Below are 19,707 nucleotides of genomic sequence, written 5' to 3'. Positions count from 1 at the left end.
GCCAATGTTTTTTCAGCCCGCTCCAATGCTTCCTTTGCGTTAGAAAGGGCCCGGTCTTCTAGTATTTCTTTTTTTAGGTCTGCTATCTCTAGTGTAAGCTTTTTTACATATTCAATTGCCGTCTCTACCCCAAGCACCATCTAGTGCCTGGAGCGGTTGTTGGCGATGAAGCTGAAGCCTTCCCTAAATTTAGGAACATCAATGAAGATTGCTAGTTAGTTTCTGACCTGCAACCCTTTAGGAATAATATTTGCTTGCAGGTATTTTGTTAATACATGTCCATGCAAGCGAGACCGGATCAGTTTCTTTTTCAGCCTTTCTAGCTTGGCTAGTTTCTCTTTGAGACTGGCGTCGACCAACAGTCTATCTGAGCCTAGGAGGAAATTGGATGCCCCCTAGTCTTGTATAAGTCTGTACTGCTGTCAGTATTTTTTTCTGTGGCCTCAAATCGTATTTCAGCATTTGTGTATAAATGTGATTTGTATGCAATTGGGACTGTCTCACCTTCATTGAAAGTGATGTATGTATATCCTGATAAACCCGGGACCACCCGGATCACCAAGTTGGTAGAATTCACACGTGTGCAAATGTTTTAATGCTATCATGTCTGCCTGAACTGAACGGAGAGTGTCCGTGTGTTGTTGTGTCCACTGTTGTGCCATGAAATCAGGTCTTTTTTAAAAAAAAAATCTTTTTATTGACATATTCAAAAGAAAAACATCAGGTGACAGACATTGCTTTAACAGTAGCCAATTATACATTTCCATATACCAAAGATACATTTAGGATAACACTCAGGGATCACTGAGATTCCAACGCTACCGTATCTTTATTTACAGCCGGAGGAGTACATATATCCCCTCTGTAGCCATTCCAAGCGCCCCAGATCTTCCCACATTTCCCGGGGCGACTCCTGGCAACGTATACGGACTGCTCCCTGAACATGCACCAGTCTAGATCCTCCATCCATTTCCCAATCTGGGGCACCTGGCTGGCGCCCCACAACTGAGCGATGTTAAGCTTAGCTATCATGCATGCCAGAGTCACCCATTGCTTCCCATGTGAGTTCAGATCCGTTGGTTCTCAGACATTTAGGACACAACGTCGGGTCTCCAACACCAACTCCACTCCCATCACCTCTGGGATCTTGTCATGGATCTTGACTCAGTAGTTCTGTATTTCCGCACAGTGCCATAAAACTTGCATGAACGTTCCAGTCTCCCCACACCCTCTCCGACACTCCTCACTCTCCGCCAAACCCATCCGCACAAGCCGAGGTCCTGTGATGTAGGATCGGTGAAGGATCTTCAATTGCACCAACCTAAGTCTCATTTGGATGGCCACTAATTTCGGGGAGGAGACTGCCTCTCTCCAGTCCTCGTCATCCAATACTAGGCCATCAGCACCTCACTGCTCCCTAATAGTCACCAGGGGATCCTCAGTGTGATTGATCAGTTTTTTATAGATCAGAGAAATAGTTTTTGTTGGAAGATGACCGTCCAGGATCCGGTCTTCTAATGGGGAGGCCTCCGGAGGCGTACTGCCTCTGGGATTATTCGCAAGTAGGGCATGTCTGACCTGGAGGTATCGGTACCGCTCGCTCTCCTGCAGCTGGTGTCTTTCCTGCAGGGCGTCGAATGTAAAGATCTCGTCTTTCCCCCAGATATCCTTGACCTGCGAGATCCCAATGAGGTCCTATCTATCGAAGCCTTTCGTTTTCCACAGGCTGCCCAATCTCTCTGAGCTCCATAACGGGGTCGCCAGAGTAATCCTCCCGTCCCACTTAAGATACTGATTAGCCAAATGCCACACTTGGACCGCGTGTGCCGCTGGCCCGACAAGGGGAAACCAGCCATTTCTAGCATATGGAGCCCTTGTATAATCCCCCCGGCATCTGACCGTGGTCCATCGCATATCCGGGGTCTAGGGGTGACCCATAGATAGCGTGGTTAACCGCTGCTAACTGGGAGGCCCAGTAATATTTCCGGAGGTCTGGCAAACCGATCCCTCCGTCGTAACAGGGTAGAGTGAGCTTGGGAAAGGCAATACAGGGTCTGCCCTCCCAGAGAAGCGGTCGTTGGAGGGACTCTATTTCCTTGAAATATGAGGGGGGCACCGGGTCCATTGTATTTTGAAGCGCATATAGGAAACGGGGAAGGGCCATCATTTTAAACAGCACAGCGCAACCCAACAGGGAAAGCGGCAACGATTTCCATCTTGCCACATCCCTCCGGAATCTAGCCAGTGGGGGCCCCAGATTATTATCATACCGTAACTTCGGGTCCATGGTCACATATATGCCCAGTTACCAAAATCCCACTGGTTCAATTTTCAATGGCCAGGAGCTTGGGATGACCGGGGGGTCTCCGCTGAGGATGCAAAGCACTGACTTCGCCCAATTTATGGCAAAGCCAGAATATCTCCCAAATATGTCCAGGACATCCAGAAAACTAATCAGAGAGTCCCTGGGGGTTGTGAGATAGAGCAGAATGTCATCTGCGTAGAGCGAGATTTTATCTTCCCACTCGGACGTCCACCGCAGCCCTCGAATCAATCGGTCCCAACGGACCCACGCCGCCAGCGGCTCGAGCGCCAGTGCAAACAGCAGTGGGGAAAGAGGACATCCCTGTTGTGTGCCTCTTCCCACAGGGAAATCAGCGGATTTGTGGTTATTCACCACGACCCTGGCAAGGGGACCCGTATACAAGAGACGGACCCAATCGATAAATTCCCAGCCGATACCCATCTTCCCCAAGACTGCAAATAGATAGGGCCACTCGACCCTATTGAAGGCCATGGTCGCATCCAATGACAATAGGACCGCTGGTTCATGTATGCTCGACGCGCCTCGCAGAATACTGCGCAGCCTCCGTATATTAAGAGCTGTGTTACGGTGCGGCATAAAGCCAGACTGATCCAGATGGACCAGGGTCATAATAACCTTGACCAACCTGGTCGCCAGCAATTTTGCCAGCACCTTAGGTTCAGCGTTTAGTAGTGAGATTGGCCGATAAGAATAGCACACTGTCTTAGGCTTACCCTCTTTATGAATAACAATGATATTGGCTACACGCTGATCATATGGGAGCTGGCCCTTTTCCTTGCTCTCAAAGAACATGTCACGAAGAAATGGCGCTAACTTATTCGCATTGAGTTTATACAGCTCTATGGGGAATCCGTTCAGGCCCGAGGCCTTCCCAGAATGAACCCCTCTAAAAGCCTGCGCTACCTCGTCGTTCATGAGGGGGGAGTCTAGATATTTCCTGTCCTCCTCCGAGAGCGCAGACATCGGGATATCATGTACCATAGTCGCGTTGTCGGCCTCTGTATATGTATCTGCAGATGTATACACTAATTTATAGTAAGCCGAGAACTCCTCTACAATCATTTGCAGATCTGTTACACTCCCTAAGCCATCCGTCTGTAACTCTGCCACCAACCTCGATGCCCACTCCCCTTTCTCCAACCACGCTATCAATTTCCCGCTTTGTCGCGGTGCTCGTAAACCCTACTCTGGGTGTCGGCATGCTGCACCTTAGCCCTATCCCTAGCCAGGCTCCTATATTCGTCTCGGAGGAGTCTCAGACAGTGCACACCCTCGGGGGCGGCCTCCCTCGACACCTCACCCTCCAAAGCCATCAATTCTGCCTCCACTCAGTCCACCTCTGCCCGACCCTTCCTCCTCCTCCCTGAGACGAATGATAGCACTTACACTCTGATGACTGTCTTGTATGCCTTCCACAGGGACCGCTTTGACTCCACCGTTCCCACATTGTCCTGAAAATATCGTTCCGTGACCTGTGTCACCTCCTTCTTGGTGTCAGGGTCTCTCAAGTGCCACGCATTTATGGGGGCAATCCTACCCACATCTCTCTGTACCACCTCTACACTGAGCCAGACCGGTGAATGATCGGAGATCCCCCTGCCCATATGTCGCACCTCTCGGATCCATGCCACCTGTGACGTCGGCACCAAGACATAGTCTATCCTTGAGAAGGAGTGGTGTGCGGCAGAGGCGTGTGTGTAGTGTACTCCTCCTGGGTTCCTCAATCTCCACCCATCCGCAAGCCCAGTGGTTTCTACGAAGTCCGACAACCACCTCTAAGACGGTGTCAGAATTCAGGCTGGGTGCCTATCCACTTCACCATTCATCACAGCATTGAAGTCCCCGCACACAATCAACAGCCCCACAGGCAAAGTTAAAAAAATTGTGTACAGGTCTCGAAAGGTGTCAGTCTGCAGACCCGGCCGAACATACAGAGACAAAAAGGTAACAGTCCTCATTTCCCACAACCCCGAAATGCCAATGTATCTGCCTTGTTTGTCCGCCCATGTGGCCTGGACGGTCAGTGGGAAGGAATTTCTCACTAGGATACCCACCCCCCTAGACCCTGTGGTGAATCCGGCGTGCGCCACTAATTTGTAGCCCCCCTTGTGTAGCGCCATACAACGATTACCAATCAGATTTGTCTCTTGTAGCAACACCACATCCGGGGAGAGTCTCCTGATAAATTGACTAACCATTCCCCTTTTTATCTTGTCGCCTAGCCCATTTACATTCCAGCTGAGCGTGGTAATCCCCAACCCCTGTCTACCAGAAGACATTGAAATGGTACATCATATCTAGGTCACCTGATGCAAGAAAAAAACAACGACAAATTGCTAATAATGTTGCACATCATAGAATCTCAATTGCAAAAAAGCCCCAAACTCCCAGTCCCCCTCCCCCACTCTGCACCCCTGCATGTAGCATACATTCATCCCCAACTAGCAGTGTGCCTGTCGCCCCAACACTAATCTAAAGCTAACTAAAAGTAGAAAGTAGAGGGAGGGCCCGAGCGAACCCACCAGCCCCCGTTTCCCCGCCCCACCATCGCTACCCCTTTACAGGTCAACACACAGCATTTTCTTTACTAACACAGCAAATCAGGGGAACCAGTATGTCCCCATCCCACCCCCCATTCATGACATACTACTATTGAAGCCCTACAGTCACCATGTTACACTTGGTTATTGCTCATCCTCTCCGCCTTGGTCTCGGCTCTCCTTCTCTGTCGCGTGTGTACTGTCCAGCCAATCCGCCGCCACCTCAGGGTTGTCAAAGAAGCAGGTCTTACCATTGAGTTCTACCCGGAGGCGGGCCGGAAACATCATGGCATATTTTAGTCCCTTGAATCTCAATTTCTTCTTCACCGACAAGAAGCCCTGGCACTGTTTTTGTGCCATTTAGGTAAAATCCAGGAAGAAGGAGAGAGTTGCATTTTCGTATTTCAAAGCGGGCCTAGCACGGGCCGCCTGCGGCTTCACGTCTCTGTCGCGAAAATTCAGGACTCTTATGATCATAGGGCGGAGGGGTGCCCCCGGTCGCGGCCTACCCCCGGGACTCTATGTGCACGTTCAACCGTGAAAAAATTGCTGAGGCCTTTAGGTTTGAGGTGGTTGAGAACAATATTTTCGACGAACAGGTCCGGCCCTGCCTTCGTATTCGTCCAGCTTGCGATCCGTGAGGACTCTTGAGGCCTTAAGGTCCCGCACCTCTTGCAGTAGCAGATTCACGTCATCGATCAAGCTGGCCGTCTTGAGCTCCAGTGTCTTCACCTTTTCGCGTGCCTTTGTGAGGTCCGCCCGAATCAGCCCCATCTCAATCGTGACAGTGTCGCGTTTGTTGTCCAGGGCCTCCATCTTCGGGCCCAGGGATGCCTGTACTTCATGTATGACCGCCATTAGTTCCGTCAATGTTGGCTCAGAGGGGGCGAGAGGGACCTCCTCCCCCCCCGACAAGGTCTTTATGGGCTCCACCTAGGATCCTTTAGGGAAAGCGTAGCGATCCAACATGTTGGATTGAATGTTCCTTGATCCCTTGGACACACCACAGCCACGCACTTTGCACGGCGTCCTTATTGCTCCCTCTTCCCACTGGGGCAACGCCGCTAGTGGGCACTTCACAAGCACCCCCCGCACCTTATTCCATCAGCTGGAGGGCAAGACGACCAAGTGGGGTCCCACCAAGGCTGCCCCGCGAACCTCTTCTCCCTGCAGCCACCAGCGCATCTTCCATTCAGTGTGGGCCTATATGACGTGATACATACATCGCTGCTCCCCAGGCCTCTTCATTCTCGAAATCCTCGGGCCGGGCAGACCCGATATTCAGGGCCTACGCCCCTCCCAGCGTGGCACCACCTCTACGCTACACCCTATGGGTCACCCGATGCAGCCTGCAATGTCTAAGCTAGGCCGGTGCCAGGCAGTCCGTGGCCCCAGATACGCTCCTTTCGGGGCGGCAACCCGCCCCAGAATATGCTCCCTGGGCCGAGTGGCGTGTCTCAAATGCCCGCGCCCACTCCGGTCAGCTCTGCCTCCCTAGTAAACATTACGGGGCTCCCTAGACGTCCCGGGGAAGTGCTCTTCCACACCTCGGGCCGGACCGGAGTCGGCCGGTCCGCGGCCCCCGCTGTTGACTCTCCCCAGGTGGCACCAGTAATTACGCAAGTCCCCGGCTTCTCCGCCGGACAAGGCCCCACTCTTTCGGGCGGTGTAACTCTGCCCCCGGACCACAGAGGCGACCCGGGGCTTCGCCTACGGGCGTCGCTTCTATTCCGGAGTCCGGGGGTGGGGTTCAAGCTCAGGATGGACTGCAGGATATTAAGGCAGGAAACGGAGGTCGGCGGAGCCGAGTCCTTACGCGGCCATCTTGGTCGCCGGCTAGGCTCCTCAAAATCAGGTCTTCTTAAGTCGTAAAAATGTTTTACTCTTTCTGCGTAGTCTAGAATGTATGTTCTGCCAAAATTTAGGAATCCTAAAAACCTTTCAGAGTCTTCGGCGGTTGAAGCAGAGCGCACTTTTCTAAAAAGTTGGCTGCCAAGCTCTTGCCTATACTTGATAGCTCGTATCCCAAAAATAGGACACTGAGTTGGGCAATTTTAGATTTCCTGAAATTACATTTTTAGCTCAAATTGGCGAATCCCACAATTATTTTGTTCAGCCTACACAGGTGTTCAAGTAATTCATCGTCCGTCAGACAGACGTCATCCACATAGGACACTGCCTCCTCATCGCATGTTTGTAATAATTCTGACACTCTTACCAAAAATAGCCCCGGACTGTTCTTATACCCTTGAGGTAAATAACAGAATTGACGCTAAGTGCAGAGTGCTGAAAATACTGTCAAGAATCGGCTTTCGGGAACTATATTTTGACAGAAGAATCCATTTGAGATATCTGATATTGTTTTGCATTTCTTCCGTACAATGTTACTCATTAATACGGCACTATATGCGTTTTGAACTGCAAATGTTGGGGTGCATTGGCGTGCATGTGGTCAAATGACAGTAATCTAAAACTAGACGATATGTATTGTCGGGTTTCATTACGGGAAACAAACAATTCTTCATGGAGGAGGTGCAAGTCTCAATCACACCTTGGTATTCCACCTAGTCCAAGATTTCTTTGACCTGTCTTTTTGCATCTTTTCTTATAGGATACGGTCTCTGTGGATTTGGAGTAGTTTTTTTAATGGAATGTCATGGTGAATAGAGTCCATGTCCCACCCTACATGGTTACGGTATAATGCCAGAACTAGCACTAGCACCCTCTCCTGCGCGTATTAATGTTTTAAAGATACTGGAATGAGGTTGGAGAAAGCAGGCAAAATGACGCTTTACCCCTTTGGGCAATCCATCCCAAACTCAGGTGGCCAATCTTTTTCTGCTAACAGGATGTCATATCCAAATGTTAAATTCTCCCAAAAGAGACCTTTAACTATTCTTGTGATGTCCCCCTCTATTTGGAGTGGAATTTCGTACAGTCTATGTGAGACACTAACTCTTGTATCAGGTGTTTCCACCGTAATATGTTCATTCAATACTGCTGTCACCAGAAAGTCCTTCAGGTTCTGGCAAGCTTTGTTACTTCTGCCATCGTCAGAGCCATTCTTCGTTCAGAATCCAAGTCCTCAGTAACCGGGGCATGTTTAATTTCCAAGCCAGCTACTTTCTTCTTTCTTCTTTTTGAATTGAGGTTTTGCTTTAGGCATTCTTCCTGTTTGATAATGTAATCTGAATTACGATGTGTATCCCTTTTTTTCTTTTGTCTATCATCAGTCTTTTGCTCTGATCACCCGTCCCTCTCTGAGTCCTGATACATATCAGGTTTCCTAATGTTATCACAATTCCTAATGTTATACTTCTTTTCAGAGGACTCCTGTTGGGGAGACCACCCCTTGATCATGAATTCTTTTCTGTATTATTATTTTTAGATTGTTTGTTGTCCCATTTCTTTTTAGAAGAAAAGGGTGCTTGCTTTGAGTTGTCCTTGCCAGGACTACCCGCCATTTGTGGCTTCCCTGGTTTGGCTCCTAAACTATCTCTACCTAATGCGGCATAGGTTTCTTCAATCATTTTTGGTAATTCTCACTCCTTATTTACAGGAGCTATTTCCTTAAGGCAGTGGTGTATAGCCACTGCTGCTGCCTCCCCCTTTATGCTGCTCATTATTATTGCAGAGACTTGGGCAAAATTACCCATCAGTTTCATCGCAAGTCCAGGGCAAATCCTGCCCTTTACTCATTTGGTATCTGTTACAATACCTTTGGAATGACTGCTATGGAAGGGGTACTGTGTGTTCTTATGTAGATGGCAGCAAAGACTGTTCCCCAAGTGATACAATCCTCAATCGAGGGAACCATCCCCATTGGCAAGCAAATGGTTAGCATTCTATGTTTTTCCTGCGGACCCATATGGGGAAGTACTGCTTCCAGCTGTGCAATTTTTTGTGCTATCCAAATCGGATTTTGTTGATGTTTGGAGGGGATTGTCCCCATCACTGATTTTAGTGTCTGTGGGTTAATAGTAGGTGTGGTCTGATGTGGACTGACTGGAGCATGTCTGCAGGTTGGACTGTTAATGTTCGATGACGTTCGCATGACAAACTGGACAATGTGTCTGCATAGCCTGACTATGTCTTCATCCACTGGCAGCGTATCTATCTTTGGATTGGATGCGGAGTGCATGTCTCTAAGACCAGCCAAGTCGCTCCTTTTATACTGAGTGGACCGAGTCGTACAACAGATGTTGTGTGTGGGAGGGCGCCTTTAAACCAGTTCCTGTTTTGCTGGTAAGTTAACAGAACTTCAATGTCTTCATATGGAAGGTATTCTTCCAGTGGTTCAACTACAATGCATGTGTGAAACAATTTAGTCCCAGATCTGCAGGTAGTAACTGAACCCAAATATAGAATATCTCTGATCCGAGCACCTCGTGTGCCTCAATCACGAAGGTTACACAGCCACCTGTTGCTGGTACGCTGTGTTCTATCAATTAAATAGTTGCTACATTTCTACAGTTCTCTGTAATGTTGAGAGCATTGGCAAGCTTTTCCTTCCCATTTCCTGAACCACTGCTTGTGGACCTAGTCATTCTCAAATGGAGAAGAATGCAGGTTTTTAGAAATTTAGGGGTTTGCACAATGTGTGGACCATTTTATCCTTACAAGCTTGTGAAACATTCCGCCAATACACAGAGTATATCTGCTCAGCTGAGCCGAACCTCCCTTCCCTTTTCAGACGTCTCTGAAAAGTGTGAGTAGGGCTTTCTGAAAAAACACAACTGAACTTTTTGGATTTTCACTGTTAATAAAAGAACCAAACCAACGTTGGCGGCGCCATGTCATGTAGTTCCTAGGAATCCCCAGGACCTGCACATTTTGGATGACCTAAACTCAGGGTTTGGTGTCCAAACTGACTCCGGAGGCCCCCACAGGATATGTCAGTCGAGAGGCCACTAGATCTACAGTGCCACTACCACTCCCCTGTATCTTACAGTGGTGTCGGTAGTTTCTTGCATCAACAACACATATAATTAAGGGGGACCCAAGGGCAATTTAACGACCAGCTCTGAATACAAGCCCTAATTACATCTATCACAAAAGAGTATCAGAGGGTCAGAAGGAGAAGTCAAGCCCTAGTTCAAACACCAGCACAACCCCAAGTACAGTTCAGCTCACCACCGACGACGAGCTCGACCAGGAACTTACGGAGCAACACGGCCAAGAACAAGGAACAAACCCACACGGAGACAGCATCGTAATAAATCTGAGCAGTCGTACTTTGACCGAGATTGAACAGACTGCCCTCGATAGAGGCCTGGGTTTTGTTCCCACTTTTCGGAATGAACATTTTGAAACCCGATTGGAATTGGCCAGATTTATCAGAAAGGTGAGACTACATTTCTTTTTCATGGACAAGGAAAGATCACCACAAGAGGAGGTAATGACGAATACAGGGCTTAGACCAAAATCGACTTTCAACCCACGACTCATCTTATGCCAGCCCATGTGTTGGCTTTTGAACAGGCCCTTGAAAGAGATTTTGAAGAATTGTTCAAACGAGATGAAAGAACTTTCCACAATCTCCCTAAAGCGGAGCATCAAGCCCTTAAAACTTTGTCAGCTGACAAGTCAATAATTGTCAAACCAGCTGACAAAGGCGGGGCAATCGTCATCCTTGATACTGAGACATATCGAGCTGAATGTCTCCGACAGCTGAGTGACGTTAGATCCTACCGCCTTCTGGATCAGGATCCAACGGCGGATCTACAAAGAACGATCCGTAACATGACGGAGGAAGCACTTGTGGAAGGTTGGGTGACCGAATCCGAGGCCAAATTCCTCAATACAGAACATCCAATTACTCCCTACTTCTACATCTTACCAAAGGTGCACAAGGAGCAACGCCCGCCACCAGGGAGACCGATCATTTCAGGCATTGGGTCAATCCTGGAACCCCTGTCGACGTTTGTTGACCATTTTTTACGCCCAATGGTCCAAACAATGCCCTCATACCTGAAGGACACCACGGATGTCTTACGTCTTCTACCGGAGTTGGACTTTGATGTCACTACTGACCTGTTGGTCTCGTTCGATGTAGAGGCTCTATACACCTCCATACCTCAGGACGAAACTCTTGAAGTGATCCATTCTCTACTTGAATCTAAGGAGTTAGACACCATCACTCCGGTGCACTTCATTATGGCCTGTGCAACCCTGGCGATGAAGAAAAACTTTTTCAAGTTCGAAGATAATATATACCTACAAGTGTCTGGGACCAGTATGGGGAGCGTTTATGCCCCCAGCCTGGCGAATCTCTATGTACACTACTTCGAACAACGACATATCCTGATCGAGTCCAATCCATACTATGACCACATAAAAACATGGAAACGATATATCGACGATATATTGGTGGTCTGGCGTGGCACAAAGGCCAGCTGTCAGGATTTCCTAGGTTGGTTAAACAGTAGGAATGCCTTCTTACGTTTCACCATAGAGATTGGCGGTAACAATCTGGCCTTTCTCGACCTCATGATCAATGCCACTCCAACCGGTTTACAATCAGAACTATACAGGAAGCCCATGTCCAGGAATTCCCTCTTGGCTTATGACAGTCATCACCCTAAGTCATTACGGGACAATTTGCCATTTGGGCAATTCCTGCGGGTCCAAAGAAATTGCTCCACTGGCACAGCCTTTAAGATGCACTCCACTGCACTTAAGACTCAACTCATCAATAGGAAATACCCTTCTTGCCTGGTACATCGAGCCATGAAACGGGCTAGTAACAACAGCCGAGCAGCAATACTGGAACCAACTCCCCCAAAACCACCACTGGAAAGACTCACTTTTGTACACACTTTTGGTACATTATCGAACAGTATCAAAAAAGCAGTAAAGAAACGCTGGTCGATCTTGAACTCAGGACCCCATTCTATCCAACAGCCGTTGTTCTCCTTCAAGAGAGGACCCAATTTGAGAGACCGGATGGTCCATACTAGACCACGTGATGAGACCCCCAGAGCAGTGGGTACTTTATGGGACCTCCCTCCAGTATCCGGCCATCATCCATGTGGCACATGTCAATCATGTGCTCAAACGTCAAAAACCACAGAAATTGACATCGGTACATCTAGACCCTGGAGGCAAGTGAGATTTACTAATTGCAACAACGATAAATTAATTTACTTGATCACCTGCCCCTGCGGCCTCAGATACGTAGGGATGACTACTCGTAAGATCAAGGTGAGGCTGTCTGAACACAGAAGTACCATCAACTGTAAGAGGCAGGCCACCAGACTTACCACTCATTTCATCACCTTGAATCACTCACCGACGTCATTTAAATGGACGGTCCTAGAGAAACCGTTCTTTCCATCCCACGTCACTAATGTGAGCAATTTCCTGCTTAAGAAAGAGCAAAAATGGGTTTTGACCCTTGGCACTGATCGTACAGGTTTGAACGATGACATACCCTGGTCTTCGTTCTGATATAACCGCCTGATTAATATTCTTCTGTGTGACCAAGATGAAAAATGTGCAAAAAACTGCAAAAAATCGTATTCTGAAAATTTTCGTTTCAGTGGTCAATCCAGTATCACCAAGTAAAATGCTACCTAGCCTTTGGTGACCAATTAACATCTGTTGGGCATCTATTACCATTTGAAGTCGCAGAGGTGCTTAGGGTAGTTCTATTGCCAATAGCGCGCAGGTATTACCTTGGCAAACACTGAGGTTCGGTGTTTTTGCCGTTTATTTACCAACCATCTCTATAACAACACGAGGGCTGCACGCTATTGGCCGAATCCCTCTAGCGCTGAACCAATCACAGCGCGGTTGGCATCACTAACGCGTGACGCGGCATCCTTGCGCGTCACGTGGCTAGGTTGTCCAATCAGACACAACTAGACAAAATAGCATGGAAACAGACTGCCGGCACCTCCCCAGACGGCACAGATGCCGCGTTGAAGTACCGACGGAGAGGTAAGGCCTCCGTGAGTGCAGTGAGTATGCATTCTTTCTTCTGTTTCTTGCACCCGTATTACTACAGGGCGCAGCCTCTCTAAATCCCTTTTGAAAACATACACAGAGCGATAATGTGGCGAAACGGTTCCACCTCACGCCACATCGCCCAAAATGCTGATATTTGTCTCGGGGCTCTTTAACCAACGTAGGGTACTACAGCTATCCCAAGTATGTATGCAAGTGGTAGCACTGTCTGAGGGCACATGTTCTTCACTAGTACGATAGACCGGGACCTTGGGCCCCTTATAACATACAGAATGCTAAGTGCTAAGAGCAGGCTTAATACTATGGAGCAATCCCATGTCCCATAACAGGGTTGTTTACAACTTGAGATCCAGATGGGCACAATGACTGAACAGGCTTAGAACGGGTATGACATCAATTGTACCGTTCTGCTTTGTCACACGAGCACACCATCCTATTCTTGTGTGCACCAGCCTTAAACTAAGACAGTATGTCTCGGCTACGAATGAATCTTTTGTTGACATTTTGGTGAGTGATTCAGCTGTTGGATTTATTCACCTTTTTCAGAGCGGTGCTTCACCTATGTCCTGAGCCGCAGCCAGGTGGGGTGAGGTCTTTACTTCTTACAAATCAGGTAAGAAGTCGTCTGTGAAATTTGTAAAAGTTTCAAATTCTAATAGAACTGGTTGACACTAGTATAATTCAGTGTGCTGTGGTTGTATGTCTTGGATATAGACCTCACCAATGTTGAGAATGATCGATGGTGGACAAGGAAGTTTATTGTGGACAGGTGGTGGGTGATGTACTTATGCCATGCATTTCTTTTTCAGTCGAATACTGAATTCGTAAGAGGTATTGGAACGAGTACACCTAGAAGGTTCAGGTGACATTTAAAACAATAACTAAGTCGTTCCGGTTATTCTTATTCTTTTTATAGAACACAAATTTTCTCACTGTAGGGGTTTTTTTTGTTTGCAGTAGCGTCATTTCTAGGTCCTGAAGAAAGCAAGGCCAGAGGGCCACTTATTGCTGAAACATGTCGACCACGTTCCACCGCTAGACAGTTTATACATTTTCCCTGTCTTGGCTATTTTTTAACCTTGGTGTCGGGAGCTATACCTTAATAAAACATTTTTTGCTCCTCAAACCAATTTTACTCACCTTTCTTATTACTATTTGTTATCACTTTTTCCTAGCACTGCACTCTTTTTTTACCCCGTCAGCCACATTGTTAGTACATATCTTTCTAACTCTCAACGACCATGCCCTGACCAACAGGAGGGCTAGTCCTTCTCTGTTAGAGAAAAGAACAGGTGCGTTGTCTGTCCTCGGAGCCCCAAATGATGAAGGGCGGTTCCGAGTGGTGACTGATGGGTGCCAGAGACCGGACGCAAACCTGACCTGGCTATTATAACTTTCACTGCTTGGCTATTGGTAACCACCTCTGTTCATAGTAATCACCGGTAGTTTCTTGCAACCACTGAACTTGACAACCCTAATTCTTCAGGGATTATGGAAAACAGTACAGTACTTTTTGTTCAGTCACCCGTGCTTACTTATTCTCCGGAAACACACAAGATGGCAATTAGGACATTTTCAGGAAGTATTTCTTGGTCCGACAATCAAGAGACAGAAGCATACGAAAGAAATCGCAAGTGCTTATATGGTAAACAGTAGATACATTTCTACCATAGTGCTAAGAAGATGAACATATACAGTTCAGATAAAACAGTAGCATTTGTATACTCCTACAATGCGCACCCTACGTAATTTGCCTAAATGTACCTAGCCATATGTAGGTGTAGCATGTATGTGTGCATATGTGAATGTAGCCAAGCAGCCCCTAGTGAAGCTCCAACCCTCACCTGATGATAGAGAATGAGGGACCCCATCTCTGCTTCGAGGATGACACCCCGCAAGGGATGTCAGACCGCTCGCTGTCGAAGATTCAGCATGCAGGACCCTGTGTCAGCTTGGAAGGAATTCTCTAATTTGCAGGGGAAATAAGGATCTTATATACTAGAGTGGTCAGTCCAGGGTTTCTTCAAGAATCAATATGTTTTTGAAACAACCATAAATGTTTTGAAAACAGTCATAAATGTTTTTCCGAACAAATGCGATCATGCACAGCTGGCTGATGGCCCTTATACGAGACAAATGAGCTAGATGTCTCTTTTTTTATTAGTGAGTACTATTGTGTAAATGTTCACCTCACAGATTAATAGAGCAATTAGCCGGTAAGCCCCCACAGTTGGTTTTGGTAACAGAATGAGTAGGGATTCCATCATACTGTGGGTCAATGCATCCTCCTCATAGAATGAATAAATCTGTTTGTCCTATGAGGAGCTAAAATGCTGCATAAGTACTAGTTAAAAGAGAGCCATGAACTCACCTGGATCCAGGGCTTTGTTGTGGAAAAAAGACTTTAATGAGGAAATACATTGGAGGTCTTTATGATGACATTGTACTGTGGTTTTCCACCTGCCAGATTGCCATGTCGGGCGGAAATGCGGTGGTCTGAAAGACTGCTCAGCACGGTTCCGACAGGCGGTCATTTTCCGATCACCTGTCTGAGCAGCCACATTGCCCAGAATGGTAGTGGTGCGGCACTGCCAGTCAAATTAGCATGTCCATCCCCACCAGCCTTTCCATGGTGGTTCAACCGTTGTGAAAAGGCTGGCGGGGATGTATTTTTGTGGCCTGTTGCAGGCCCCCCCTTGACCAGGGCAACTTCCGTTGTGCACTATGGTGCCCCCCTACATTTCCCTGCATCATGTGGCAGGCACCGCGTGGTGCCTGCCATGTAGTGCAGGAAAATGCAAAACTGGCATTTTTTTATTGCGGGGGTGCTGTAGTCAGCAGCACCCTGCGCAATGGAAAACATGTACAATGCGACCGCCACAGTGACGGTCGAATAGTAATTTGGCCTGTGGGGCCCCCCAACACTATGTCGGGCGGTCCCCATCTCCATTAGGATGACGGGCAGACTTGAGTCCCACGCTATCCTAATCAGGCCCATTGTCTTACAAGATGGGGGTCATCTAGACCTTCCAACTTATCACCTTGGATTGCAGGAAAATCAAAGTCTGCCATAGATGCATCCTTTTGGCCTGAGTACTAGGGTTGAACCTGAAAAAGATGTGATGTGACTAGAAACATAAGAAGGTATACATGATGCCCTCATCAGAGGTCTTAATATATACAGTAGAATCTTTAACTGAATCAACAGACTTGAGAGTTTTGGTAAGCCTTATTTTATAAACTAACAGCCTGTCTGCTTTACCTCATCGTTCATATGAATTTTGTTTCTTATTTAGTAATTTGTGTGATGTTTCTTTAATGAGGAGGGCTTCCAGTTCTCCTCTGGCCTTCCTTAGTTCTAGATAAGCACTTCAGGAGTATGTACTTCTGTGTACATTTTCTATTCTTGAGACTTCTGCCTCCAATTAAGTCTGTCTAGATGTCGATAATTTAATTATAAACTATGTTTGCTATGATTTACTGCTACGCCTGCATCCCATAATGTGACTAATGAAATCTCTTCCAAGAAATTTTCTATAATGTACTTTTTTGAGATCCTTGTGTATTCTGATTCTTAGCAGAGGATCCTGAAGGATTATTTCTTCAATTTCCGTGCGTGTGGGGGCTGTGGGGTCAGTCTATACAAGGTCACAAATAATCACCATAACTGGGTGTGGTTGAGACGAATTTGATTGCAGATGTCTACAGACATGGTGGAATTAAGCAGAGTCTGTTTCGGACCTTAAGATTGGTCACTGAACAACAGCTCCTACACAGCTCTGGAAGACAGTATTATATCTCTTGTGGTTATCCAACAACTACTGCCCCCACTTTGTGACTGTGCAAAACAGTACAGACCTATCTGTGGGCTATATGCAGCCATTCTAGATCATCGTTCAGCCTTCCATTACTTATGCAATCTTTAAATCCATCTCTACTTTCTATATAGCAGCGCATCTTTTATGTTCTTTTTATCATTGCTCTTCACCTAATCAAATACTGACCAGGATATTTCCTCAGCTGAATGTGGATATTCTTTGAAATACTACACCAGATGTGTCCTCAACAGACCTTTACTTACAGTCGGCTTATGTGCCAGATATCTGATTTTGACTTTTCCTGTGGTCATCCCCACATACTATAGTCTACAGGGACATTTTGACAAGTAAATTACTTGGTCACTGTTGCAATTCGTGAATGTTCTTTGCTCTTGTGGCATTTTCATACTCATGTCTCAGGTTGAAGTAGTAACAATAAAAAGGGAGAGTTACCCTTGTGTGCCAAGCGGGACAGGGTTATTACATCAACAAGGCAAATAAATTCGCTCTTGTACTCTACCGGCATCATTGGTCGTTCTTTAAAGAATCAAAACATACCCTCCTATTAATTCTGTTAAACTTCCAACACCATTATACAATCATTATCTGTCTCACAGTAGTAAAACCACAGTTATTTATTAAACACATTTTAAAAACACAGCACTTGCACATAGTAAAAACACATTCAGTAAATAAAACAATCTATTACATTCATATAGTATTCAAATACATAAATCATTTCCTGTTGCTAACCATTTGAGTATAGTGAGAAAGAGATTAATTTTATAATGGTGTTGGAAGTTCCCTGGCTGCCTGACCTCCTCCATTCTATATTCTGCTTCACATGTACTGATAAAGTATCTATAAAATGAGCAAGCAATTTAATTTTATTAGCAGAAGGACTGGATATATAATGTTTTTCTAAAGTTCAATCAAACCAGGAAATGTTAAGGGCTTTTATGGCTGTTCTTTGATGCAGACTGGACGATAAACAATATGGCGGGTGTTTACATTCAACAAGAGGTCTCTGAATCTTCTTTCTAGTGCAGCTTAAGAAAGTTTGGTGTGTTGCCTCTTGTTAATTTGAAGTGGAAGCATATGTTATTGTAATAAATTCAAATGAAAAAACATAAATTACATTGAAAAATACTTTGCTTCAAAACCAATGTTGTCTATTTGAACGGTGCTGCAATCTACAGTGCCTGTTTGGCACATAATTGTAGAAAAGCTGCAATGAGTTTTGCATTGGCAAAAAGCTCAAAGCGGTTTTGTTTGGTTTTGAACAAACTTTCAATGTTTCATATAACAAAGTGGCTGCATAGATACTATGATGTCAGCAATAACAATTAAAGTGACCCGCTTTTCTGTTTTCTAAAGCTGCTCACTATAACTTGCCACAATTGTGTGCGTTTTATATGCATATAAAATAACCTCTTTGAAACAAGTTTCACAACTTATAACAAACATTACGATAACACATTATCCTTAAAATGTACAGTTTGAGCCATAAAAAGAACCAAAACACACTTTCGTGCACGACTTATTGGCCTTCCCTATGCCGTTTGTGACTTGTGATCATATATTTAAAATGGAGATAGAATACTAAAAGTGACAGGGCTCCGACGAGACTTGTAACAAAGTGAGGGGCAGGCGCTGTCTGGCGCCGCAAACACACAGGCATCCATTCGGTGTACTAGCCCCGCTGGCCAGATCAATGCCAAGAGAAACCTGGCAGGGATTTGGCCGATATTTTAACAGTCATTACAGCTCCTGGGACTCCATGTACAGAAGGTGTTTGTTCTGCTGAAACATGTCTGCAGGGCCTTATTTTGGCTATGAATGTCACTCCAGCAATATTATTCCTGTTAATATTGAGCACAGATTTCTTCCCAATGGTAAATTTATGGTGTTCTGCTGGTAAGGACTAATGCTACAGGGAGCAAGTGACAAATGTTGAAGCATTGCATCATTTCCAAACGTTCTCTTTCACCGGTGTCTCTTCCACAGTCATATGTTCTCTCTCTGCTCTGTAAGAGCGATTGGCTTGCTCGCTCAATGTCTCATGGAATCCGATAATTTGATGTGATTTGGGAAAATATGGTAATTCATGTTATAAAAACAGAAAACCATTCCCTAGGATGATATGTATAATGAACAGCCAATCTTGGATTGGCCCTAATAGGGCAGTGCTTAATTTGTAAGGACGTAAGTACCAGAGCCCAAGGTGTTTCAGGGCAAACGGCAAAGGGCAGTGGAAGCCACTGCCGTTTGCACCACTCACAGCCCCAGACAGCATTGTCAAACGCCAGCGCTATGGAACAAAGAGTAGATTTATATAGATTCTCAATAACTCCAAATCAAAGTATGTGGACGGTCATATGTCAGAGAAGCCCACCAGGTCAGCGGAGGCCATGGCCTCCACTCACCCGGCACTGGACTGCATGCCATAATTATAGATCCTCACCTGCCAGGTCAATCAATCAATCAATCAATCAGTTGATTTGTAGAGTGCTACTTGTCACCCGTGAGGATATCCAGGCGCTGGCAGGGTATAGCTGATTAGCTGAATAGCCAGGTCTTCAGGGGCTTTAAGAACTCTGGAAGAGATGGGGTGGCCGTAGCTGAAAGGTTAGCTTGTTCCATGTCTTCGCTGCTAGGAAGGAGAAGGAAGCGACACCCGCATCTGTTATGTCAGATGCGGGGGGAGACGATTAGAGAACGGGATGCGGAGCAGAGGGGTCTGATGGGCTTATGGAAGTTCAGGTGGTGGTTCAAGTCGGTGGGTCCATAGTTGTGTAGAGCCTTGTATGCATGGGTCAGGAGCCTGAACTGGCATCTTTTCTGTACAGAGACTCAGTGGCGGTCCCTAAGGTTGGGGAGATGTGGGCTCATCTAGGGAGATCCAGGACGCGTCTGGCTGTGACATTCTGTGTGGTCAGTAGTCGGAGGAGGTGAGGTGCCATCCCAGCGCAGAGGATGAGGATCTCAAAAGCCTTCACTCCAAATGCATGTGCAGGAGTTGCAGTTCAGACTATGAGGACTTCTGTTGAGCAGC

At 46.5% G+C, this 19,707-nt stretch overlaps 1 protein-coding gene across 1 annotated transcript in view; it reads right to left on the bottom strand.

The window, feature by feature from the left end:
* The window catches only part of ACAD11 (acyl-CoA dehydrogenase family member 11), a 377,035-nt gene that overhangs the window by 149,021 nt on the left and 208,307 nt on the right, over positions 1-19,707 (bottom strand). The window lies entirely within an intron of this gene.

Source organism: Lissotriton helveticus, chromosome 10, assembly GCF_964261635.1.
Source record: "Lissotriton helveticus chromosome 10, aLisHel1.1, whole genome shotgun sequence".
In the NCBI taxonomy this organism is placed as follows: Eukaryota; Metazoa; Chordata; class Amphibia; order Caudata; family Salamandridae; genus Lissotriton; species Lissotriton helveticus.
Note: the sequence above shows the minus strand (reverse complement) of the source record. Positions and strands in the feature narration are given on the sequence as shown.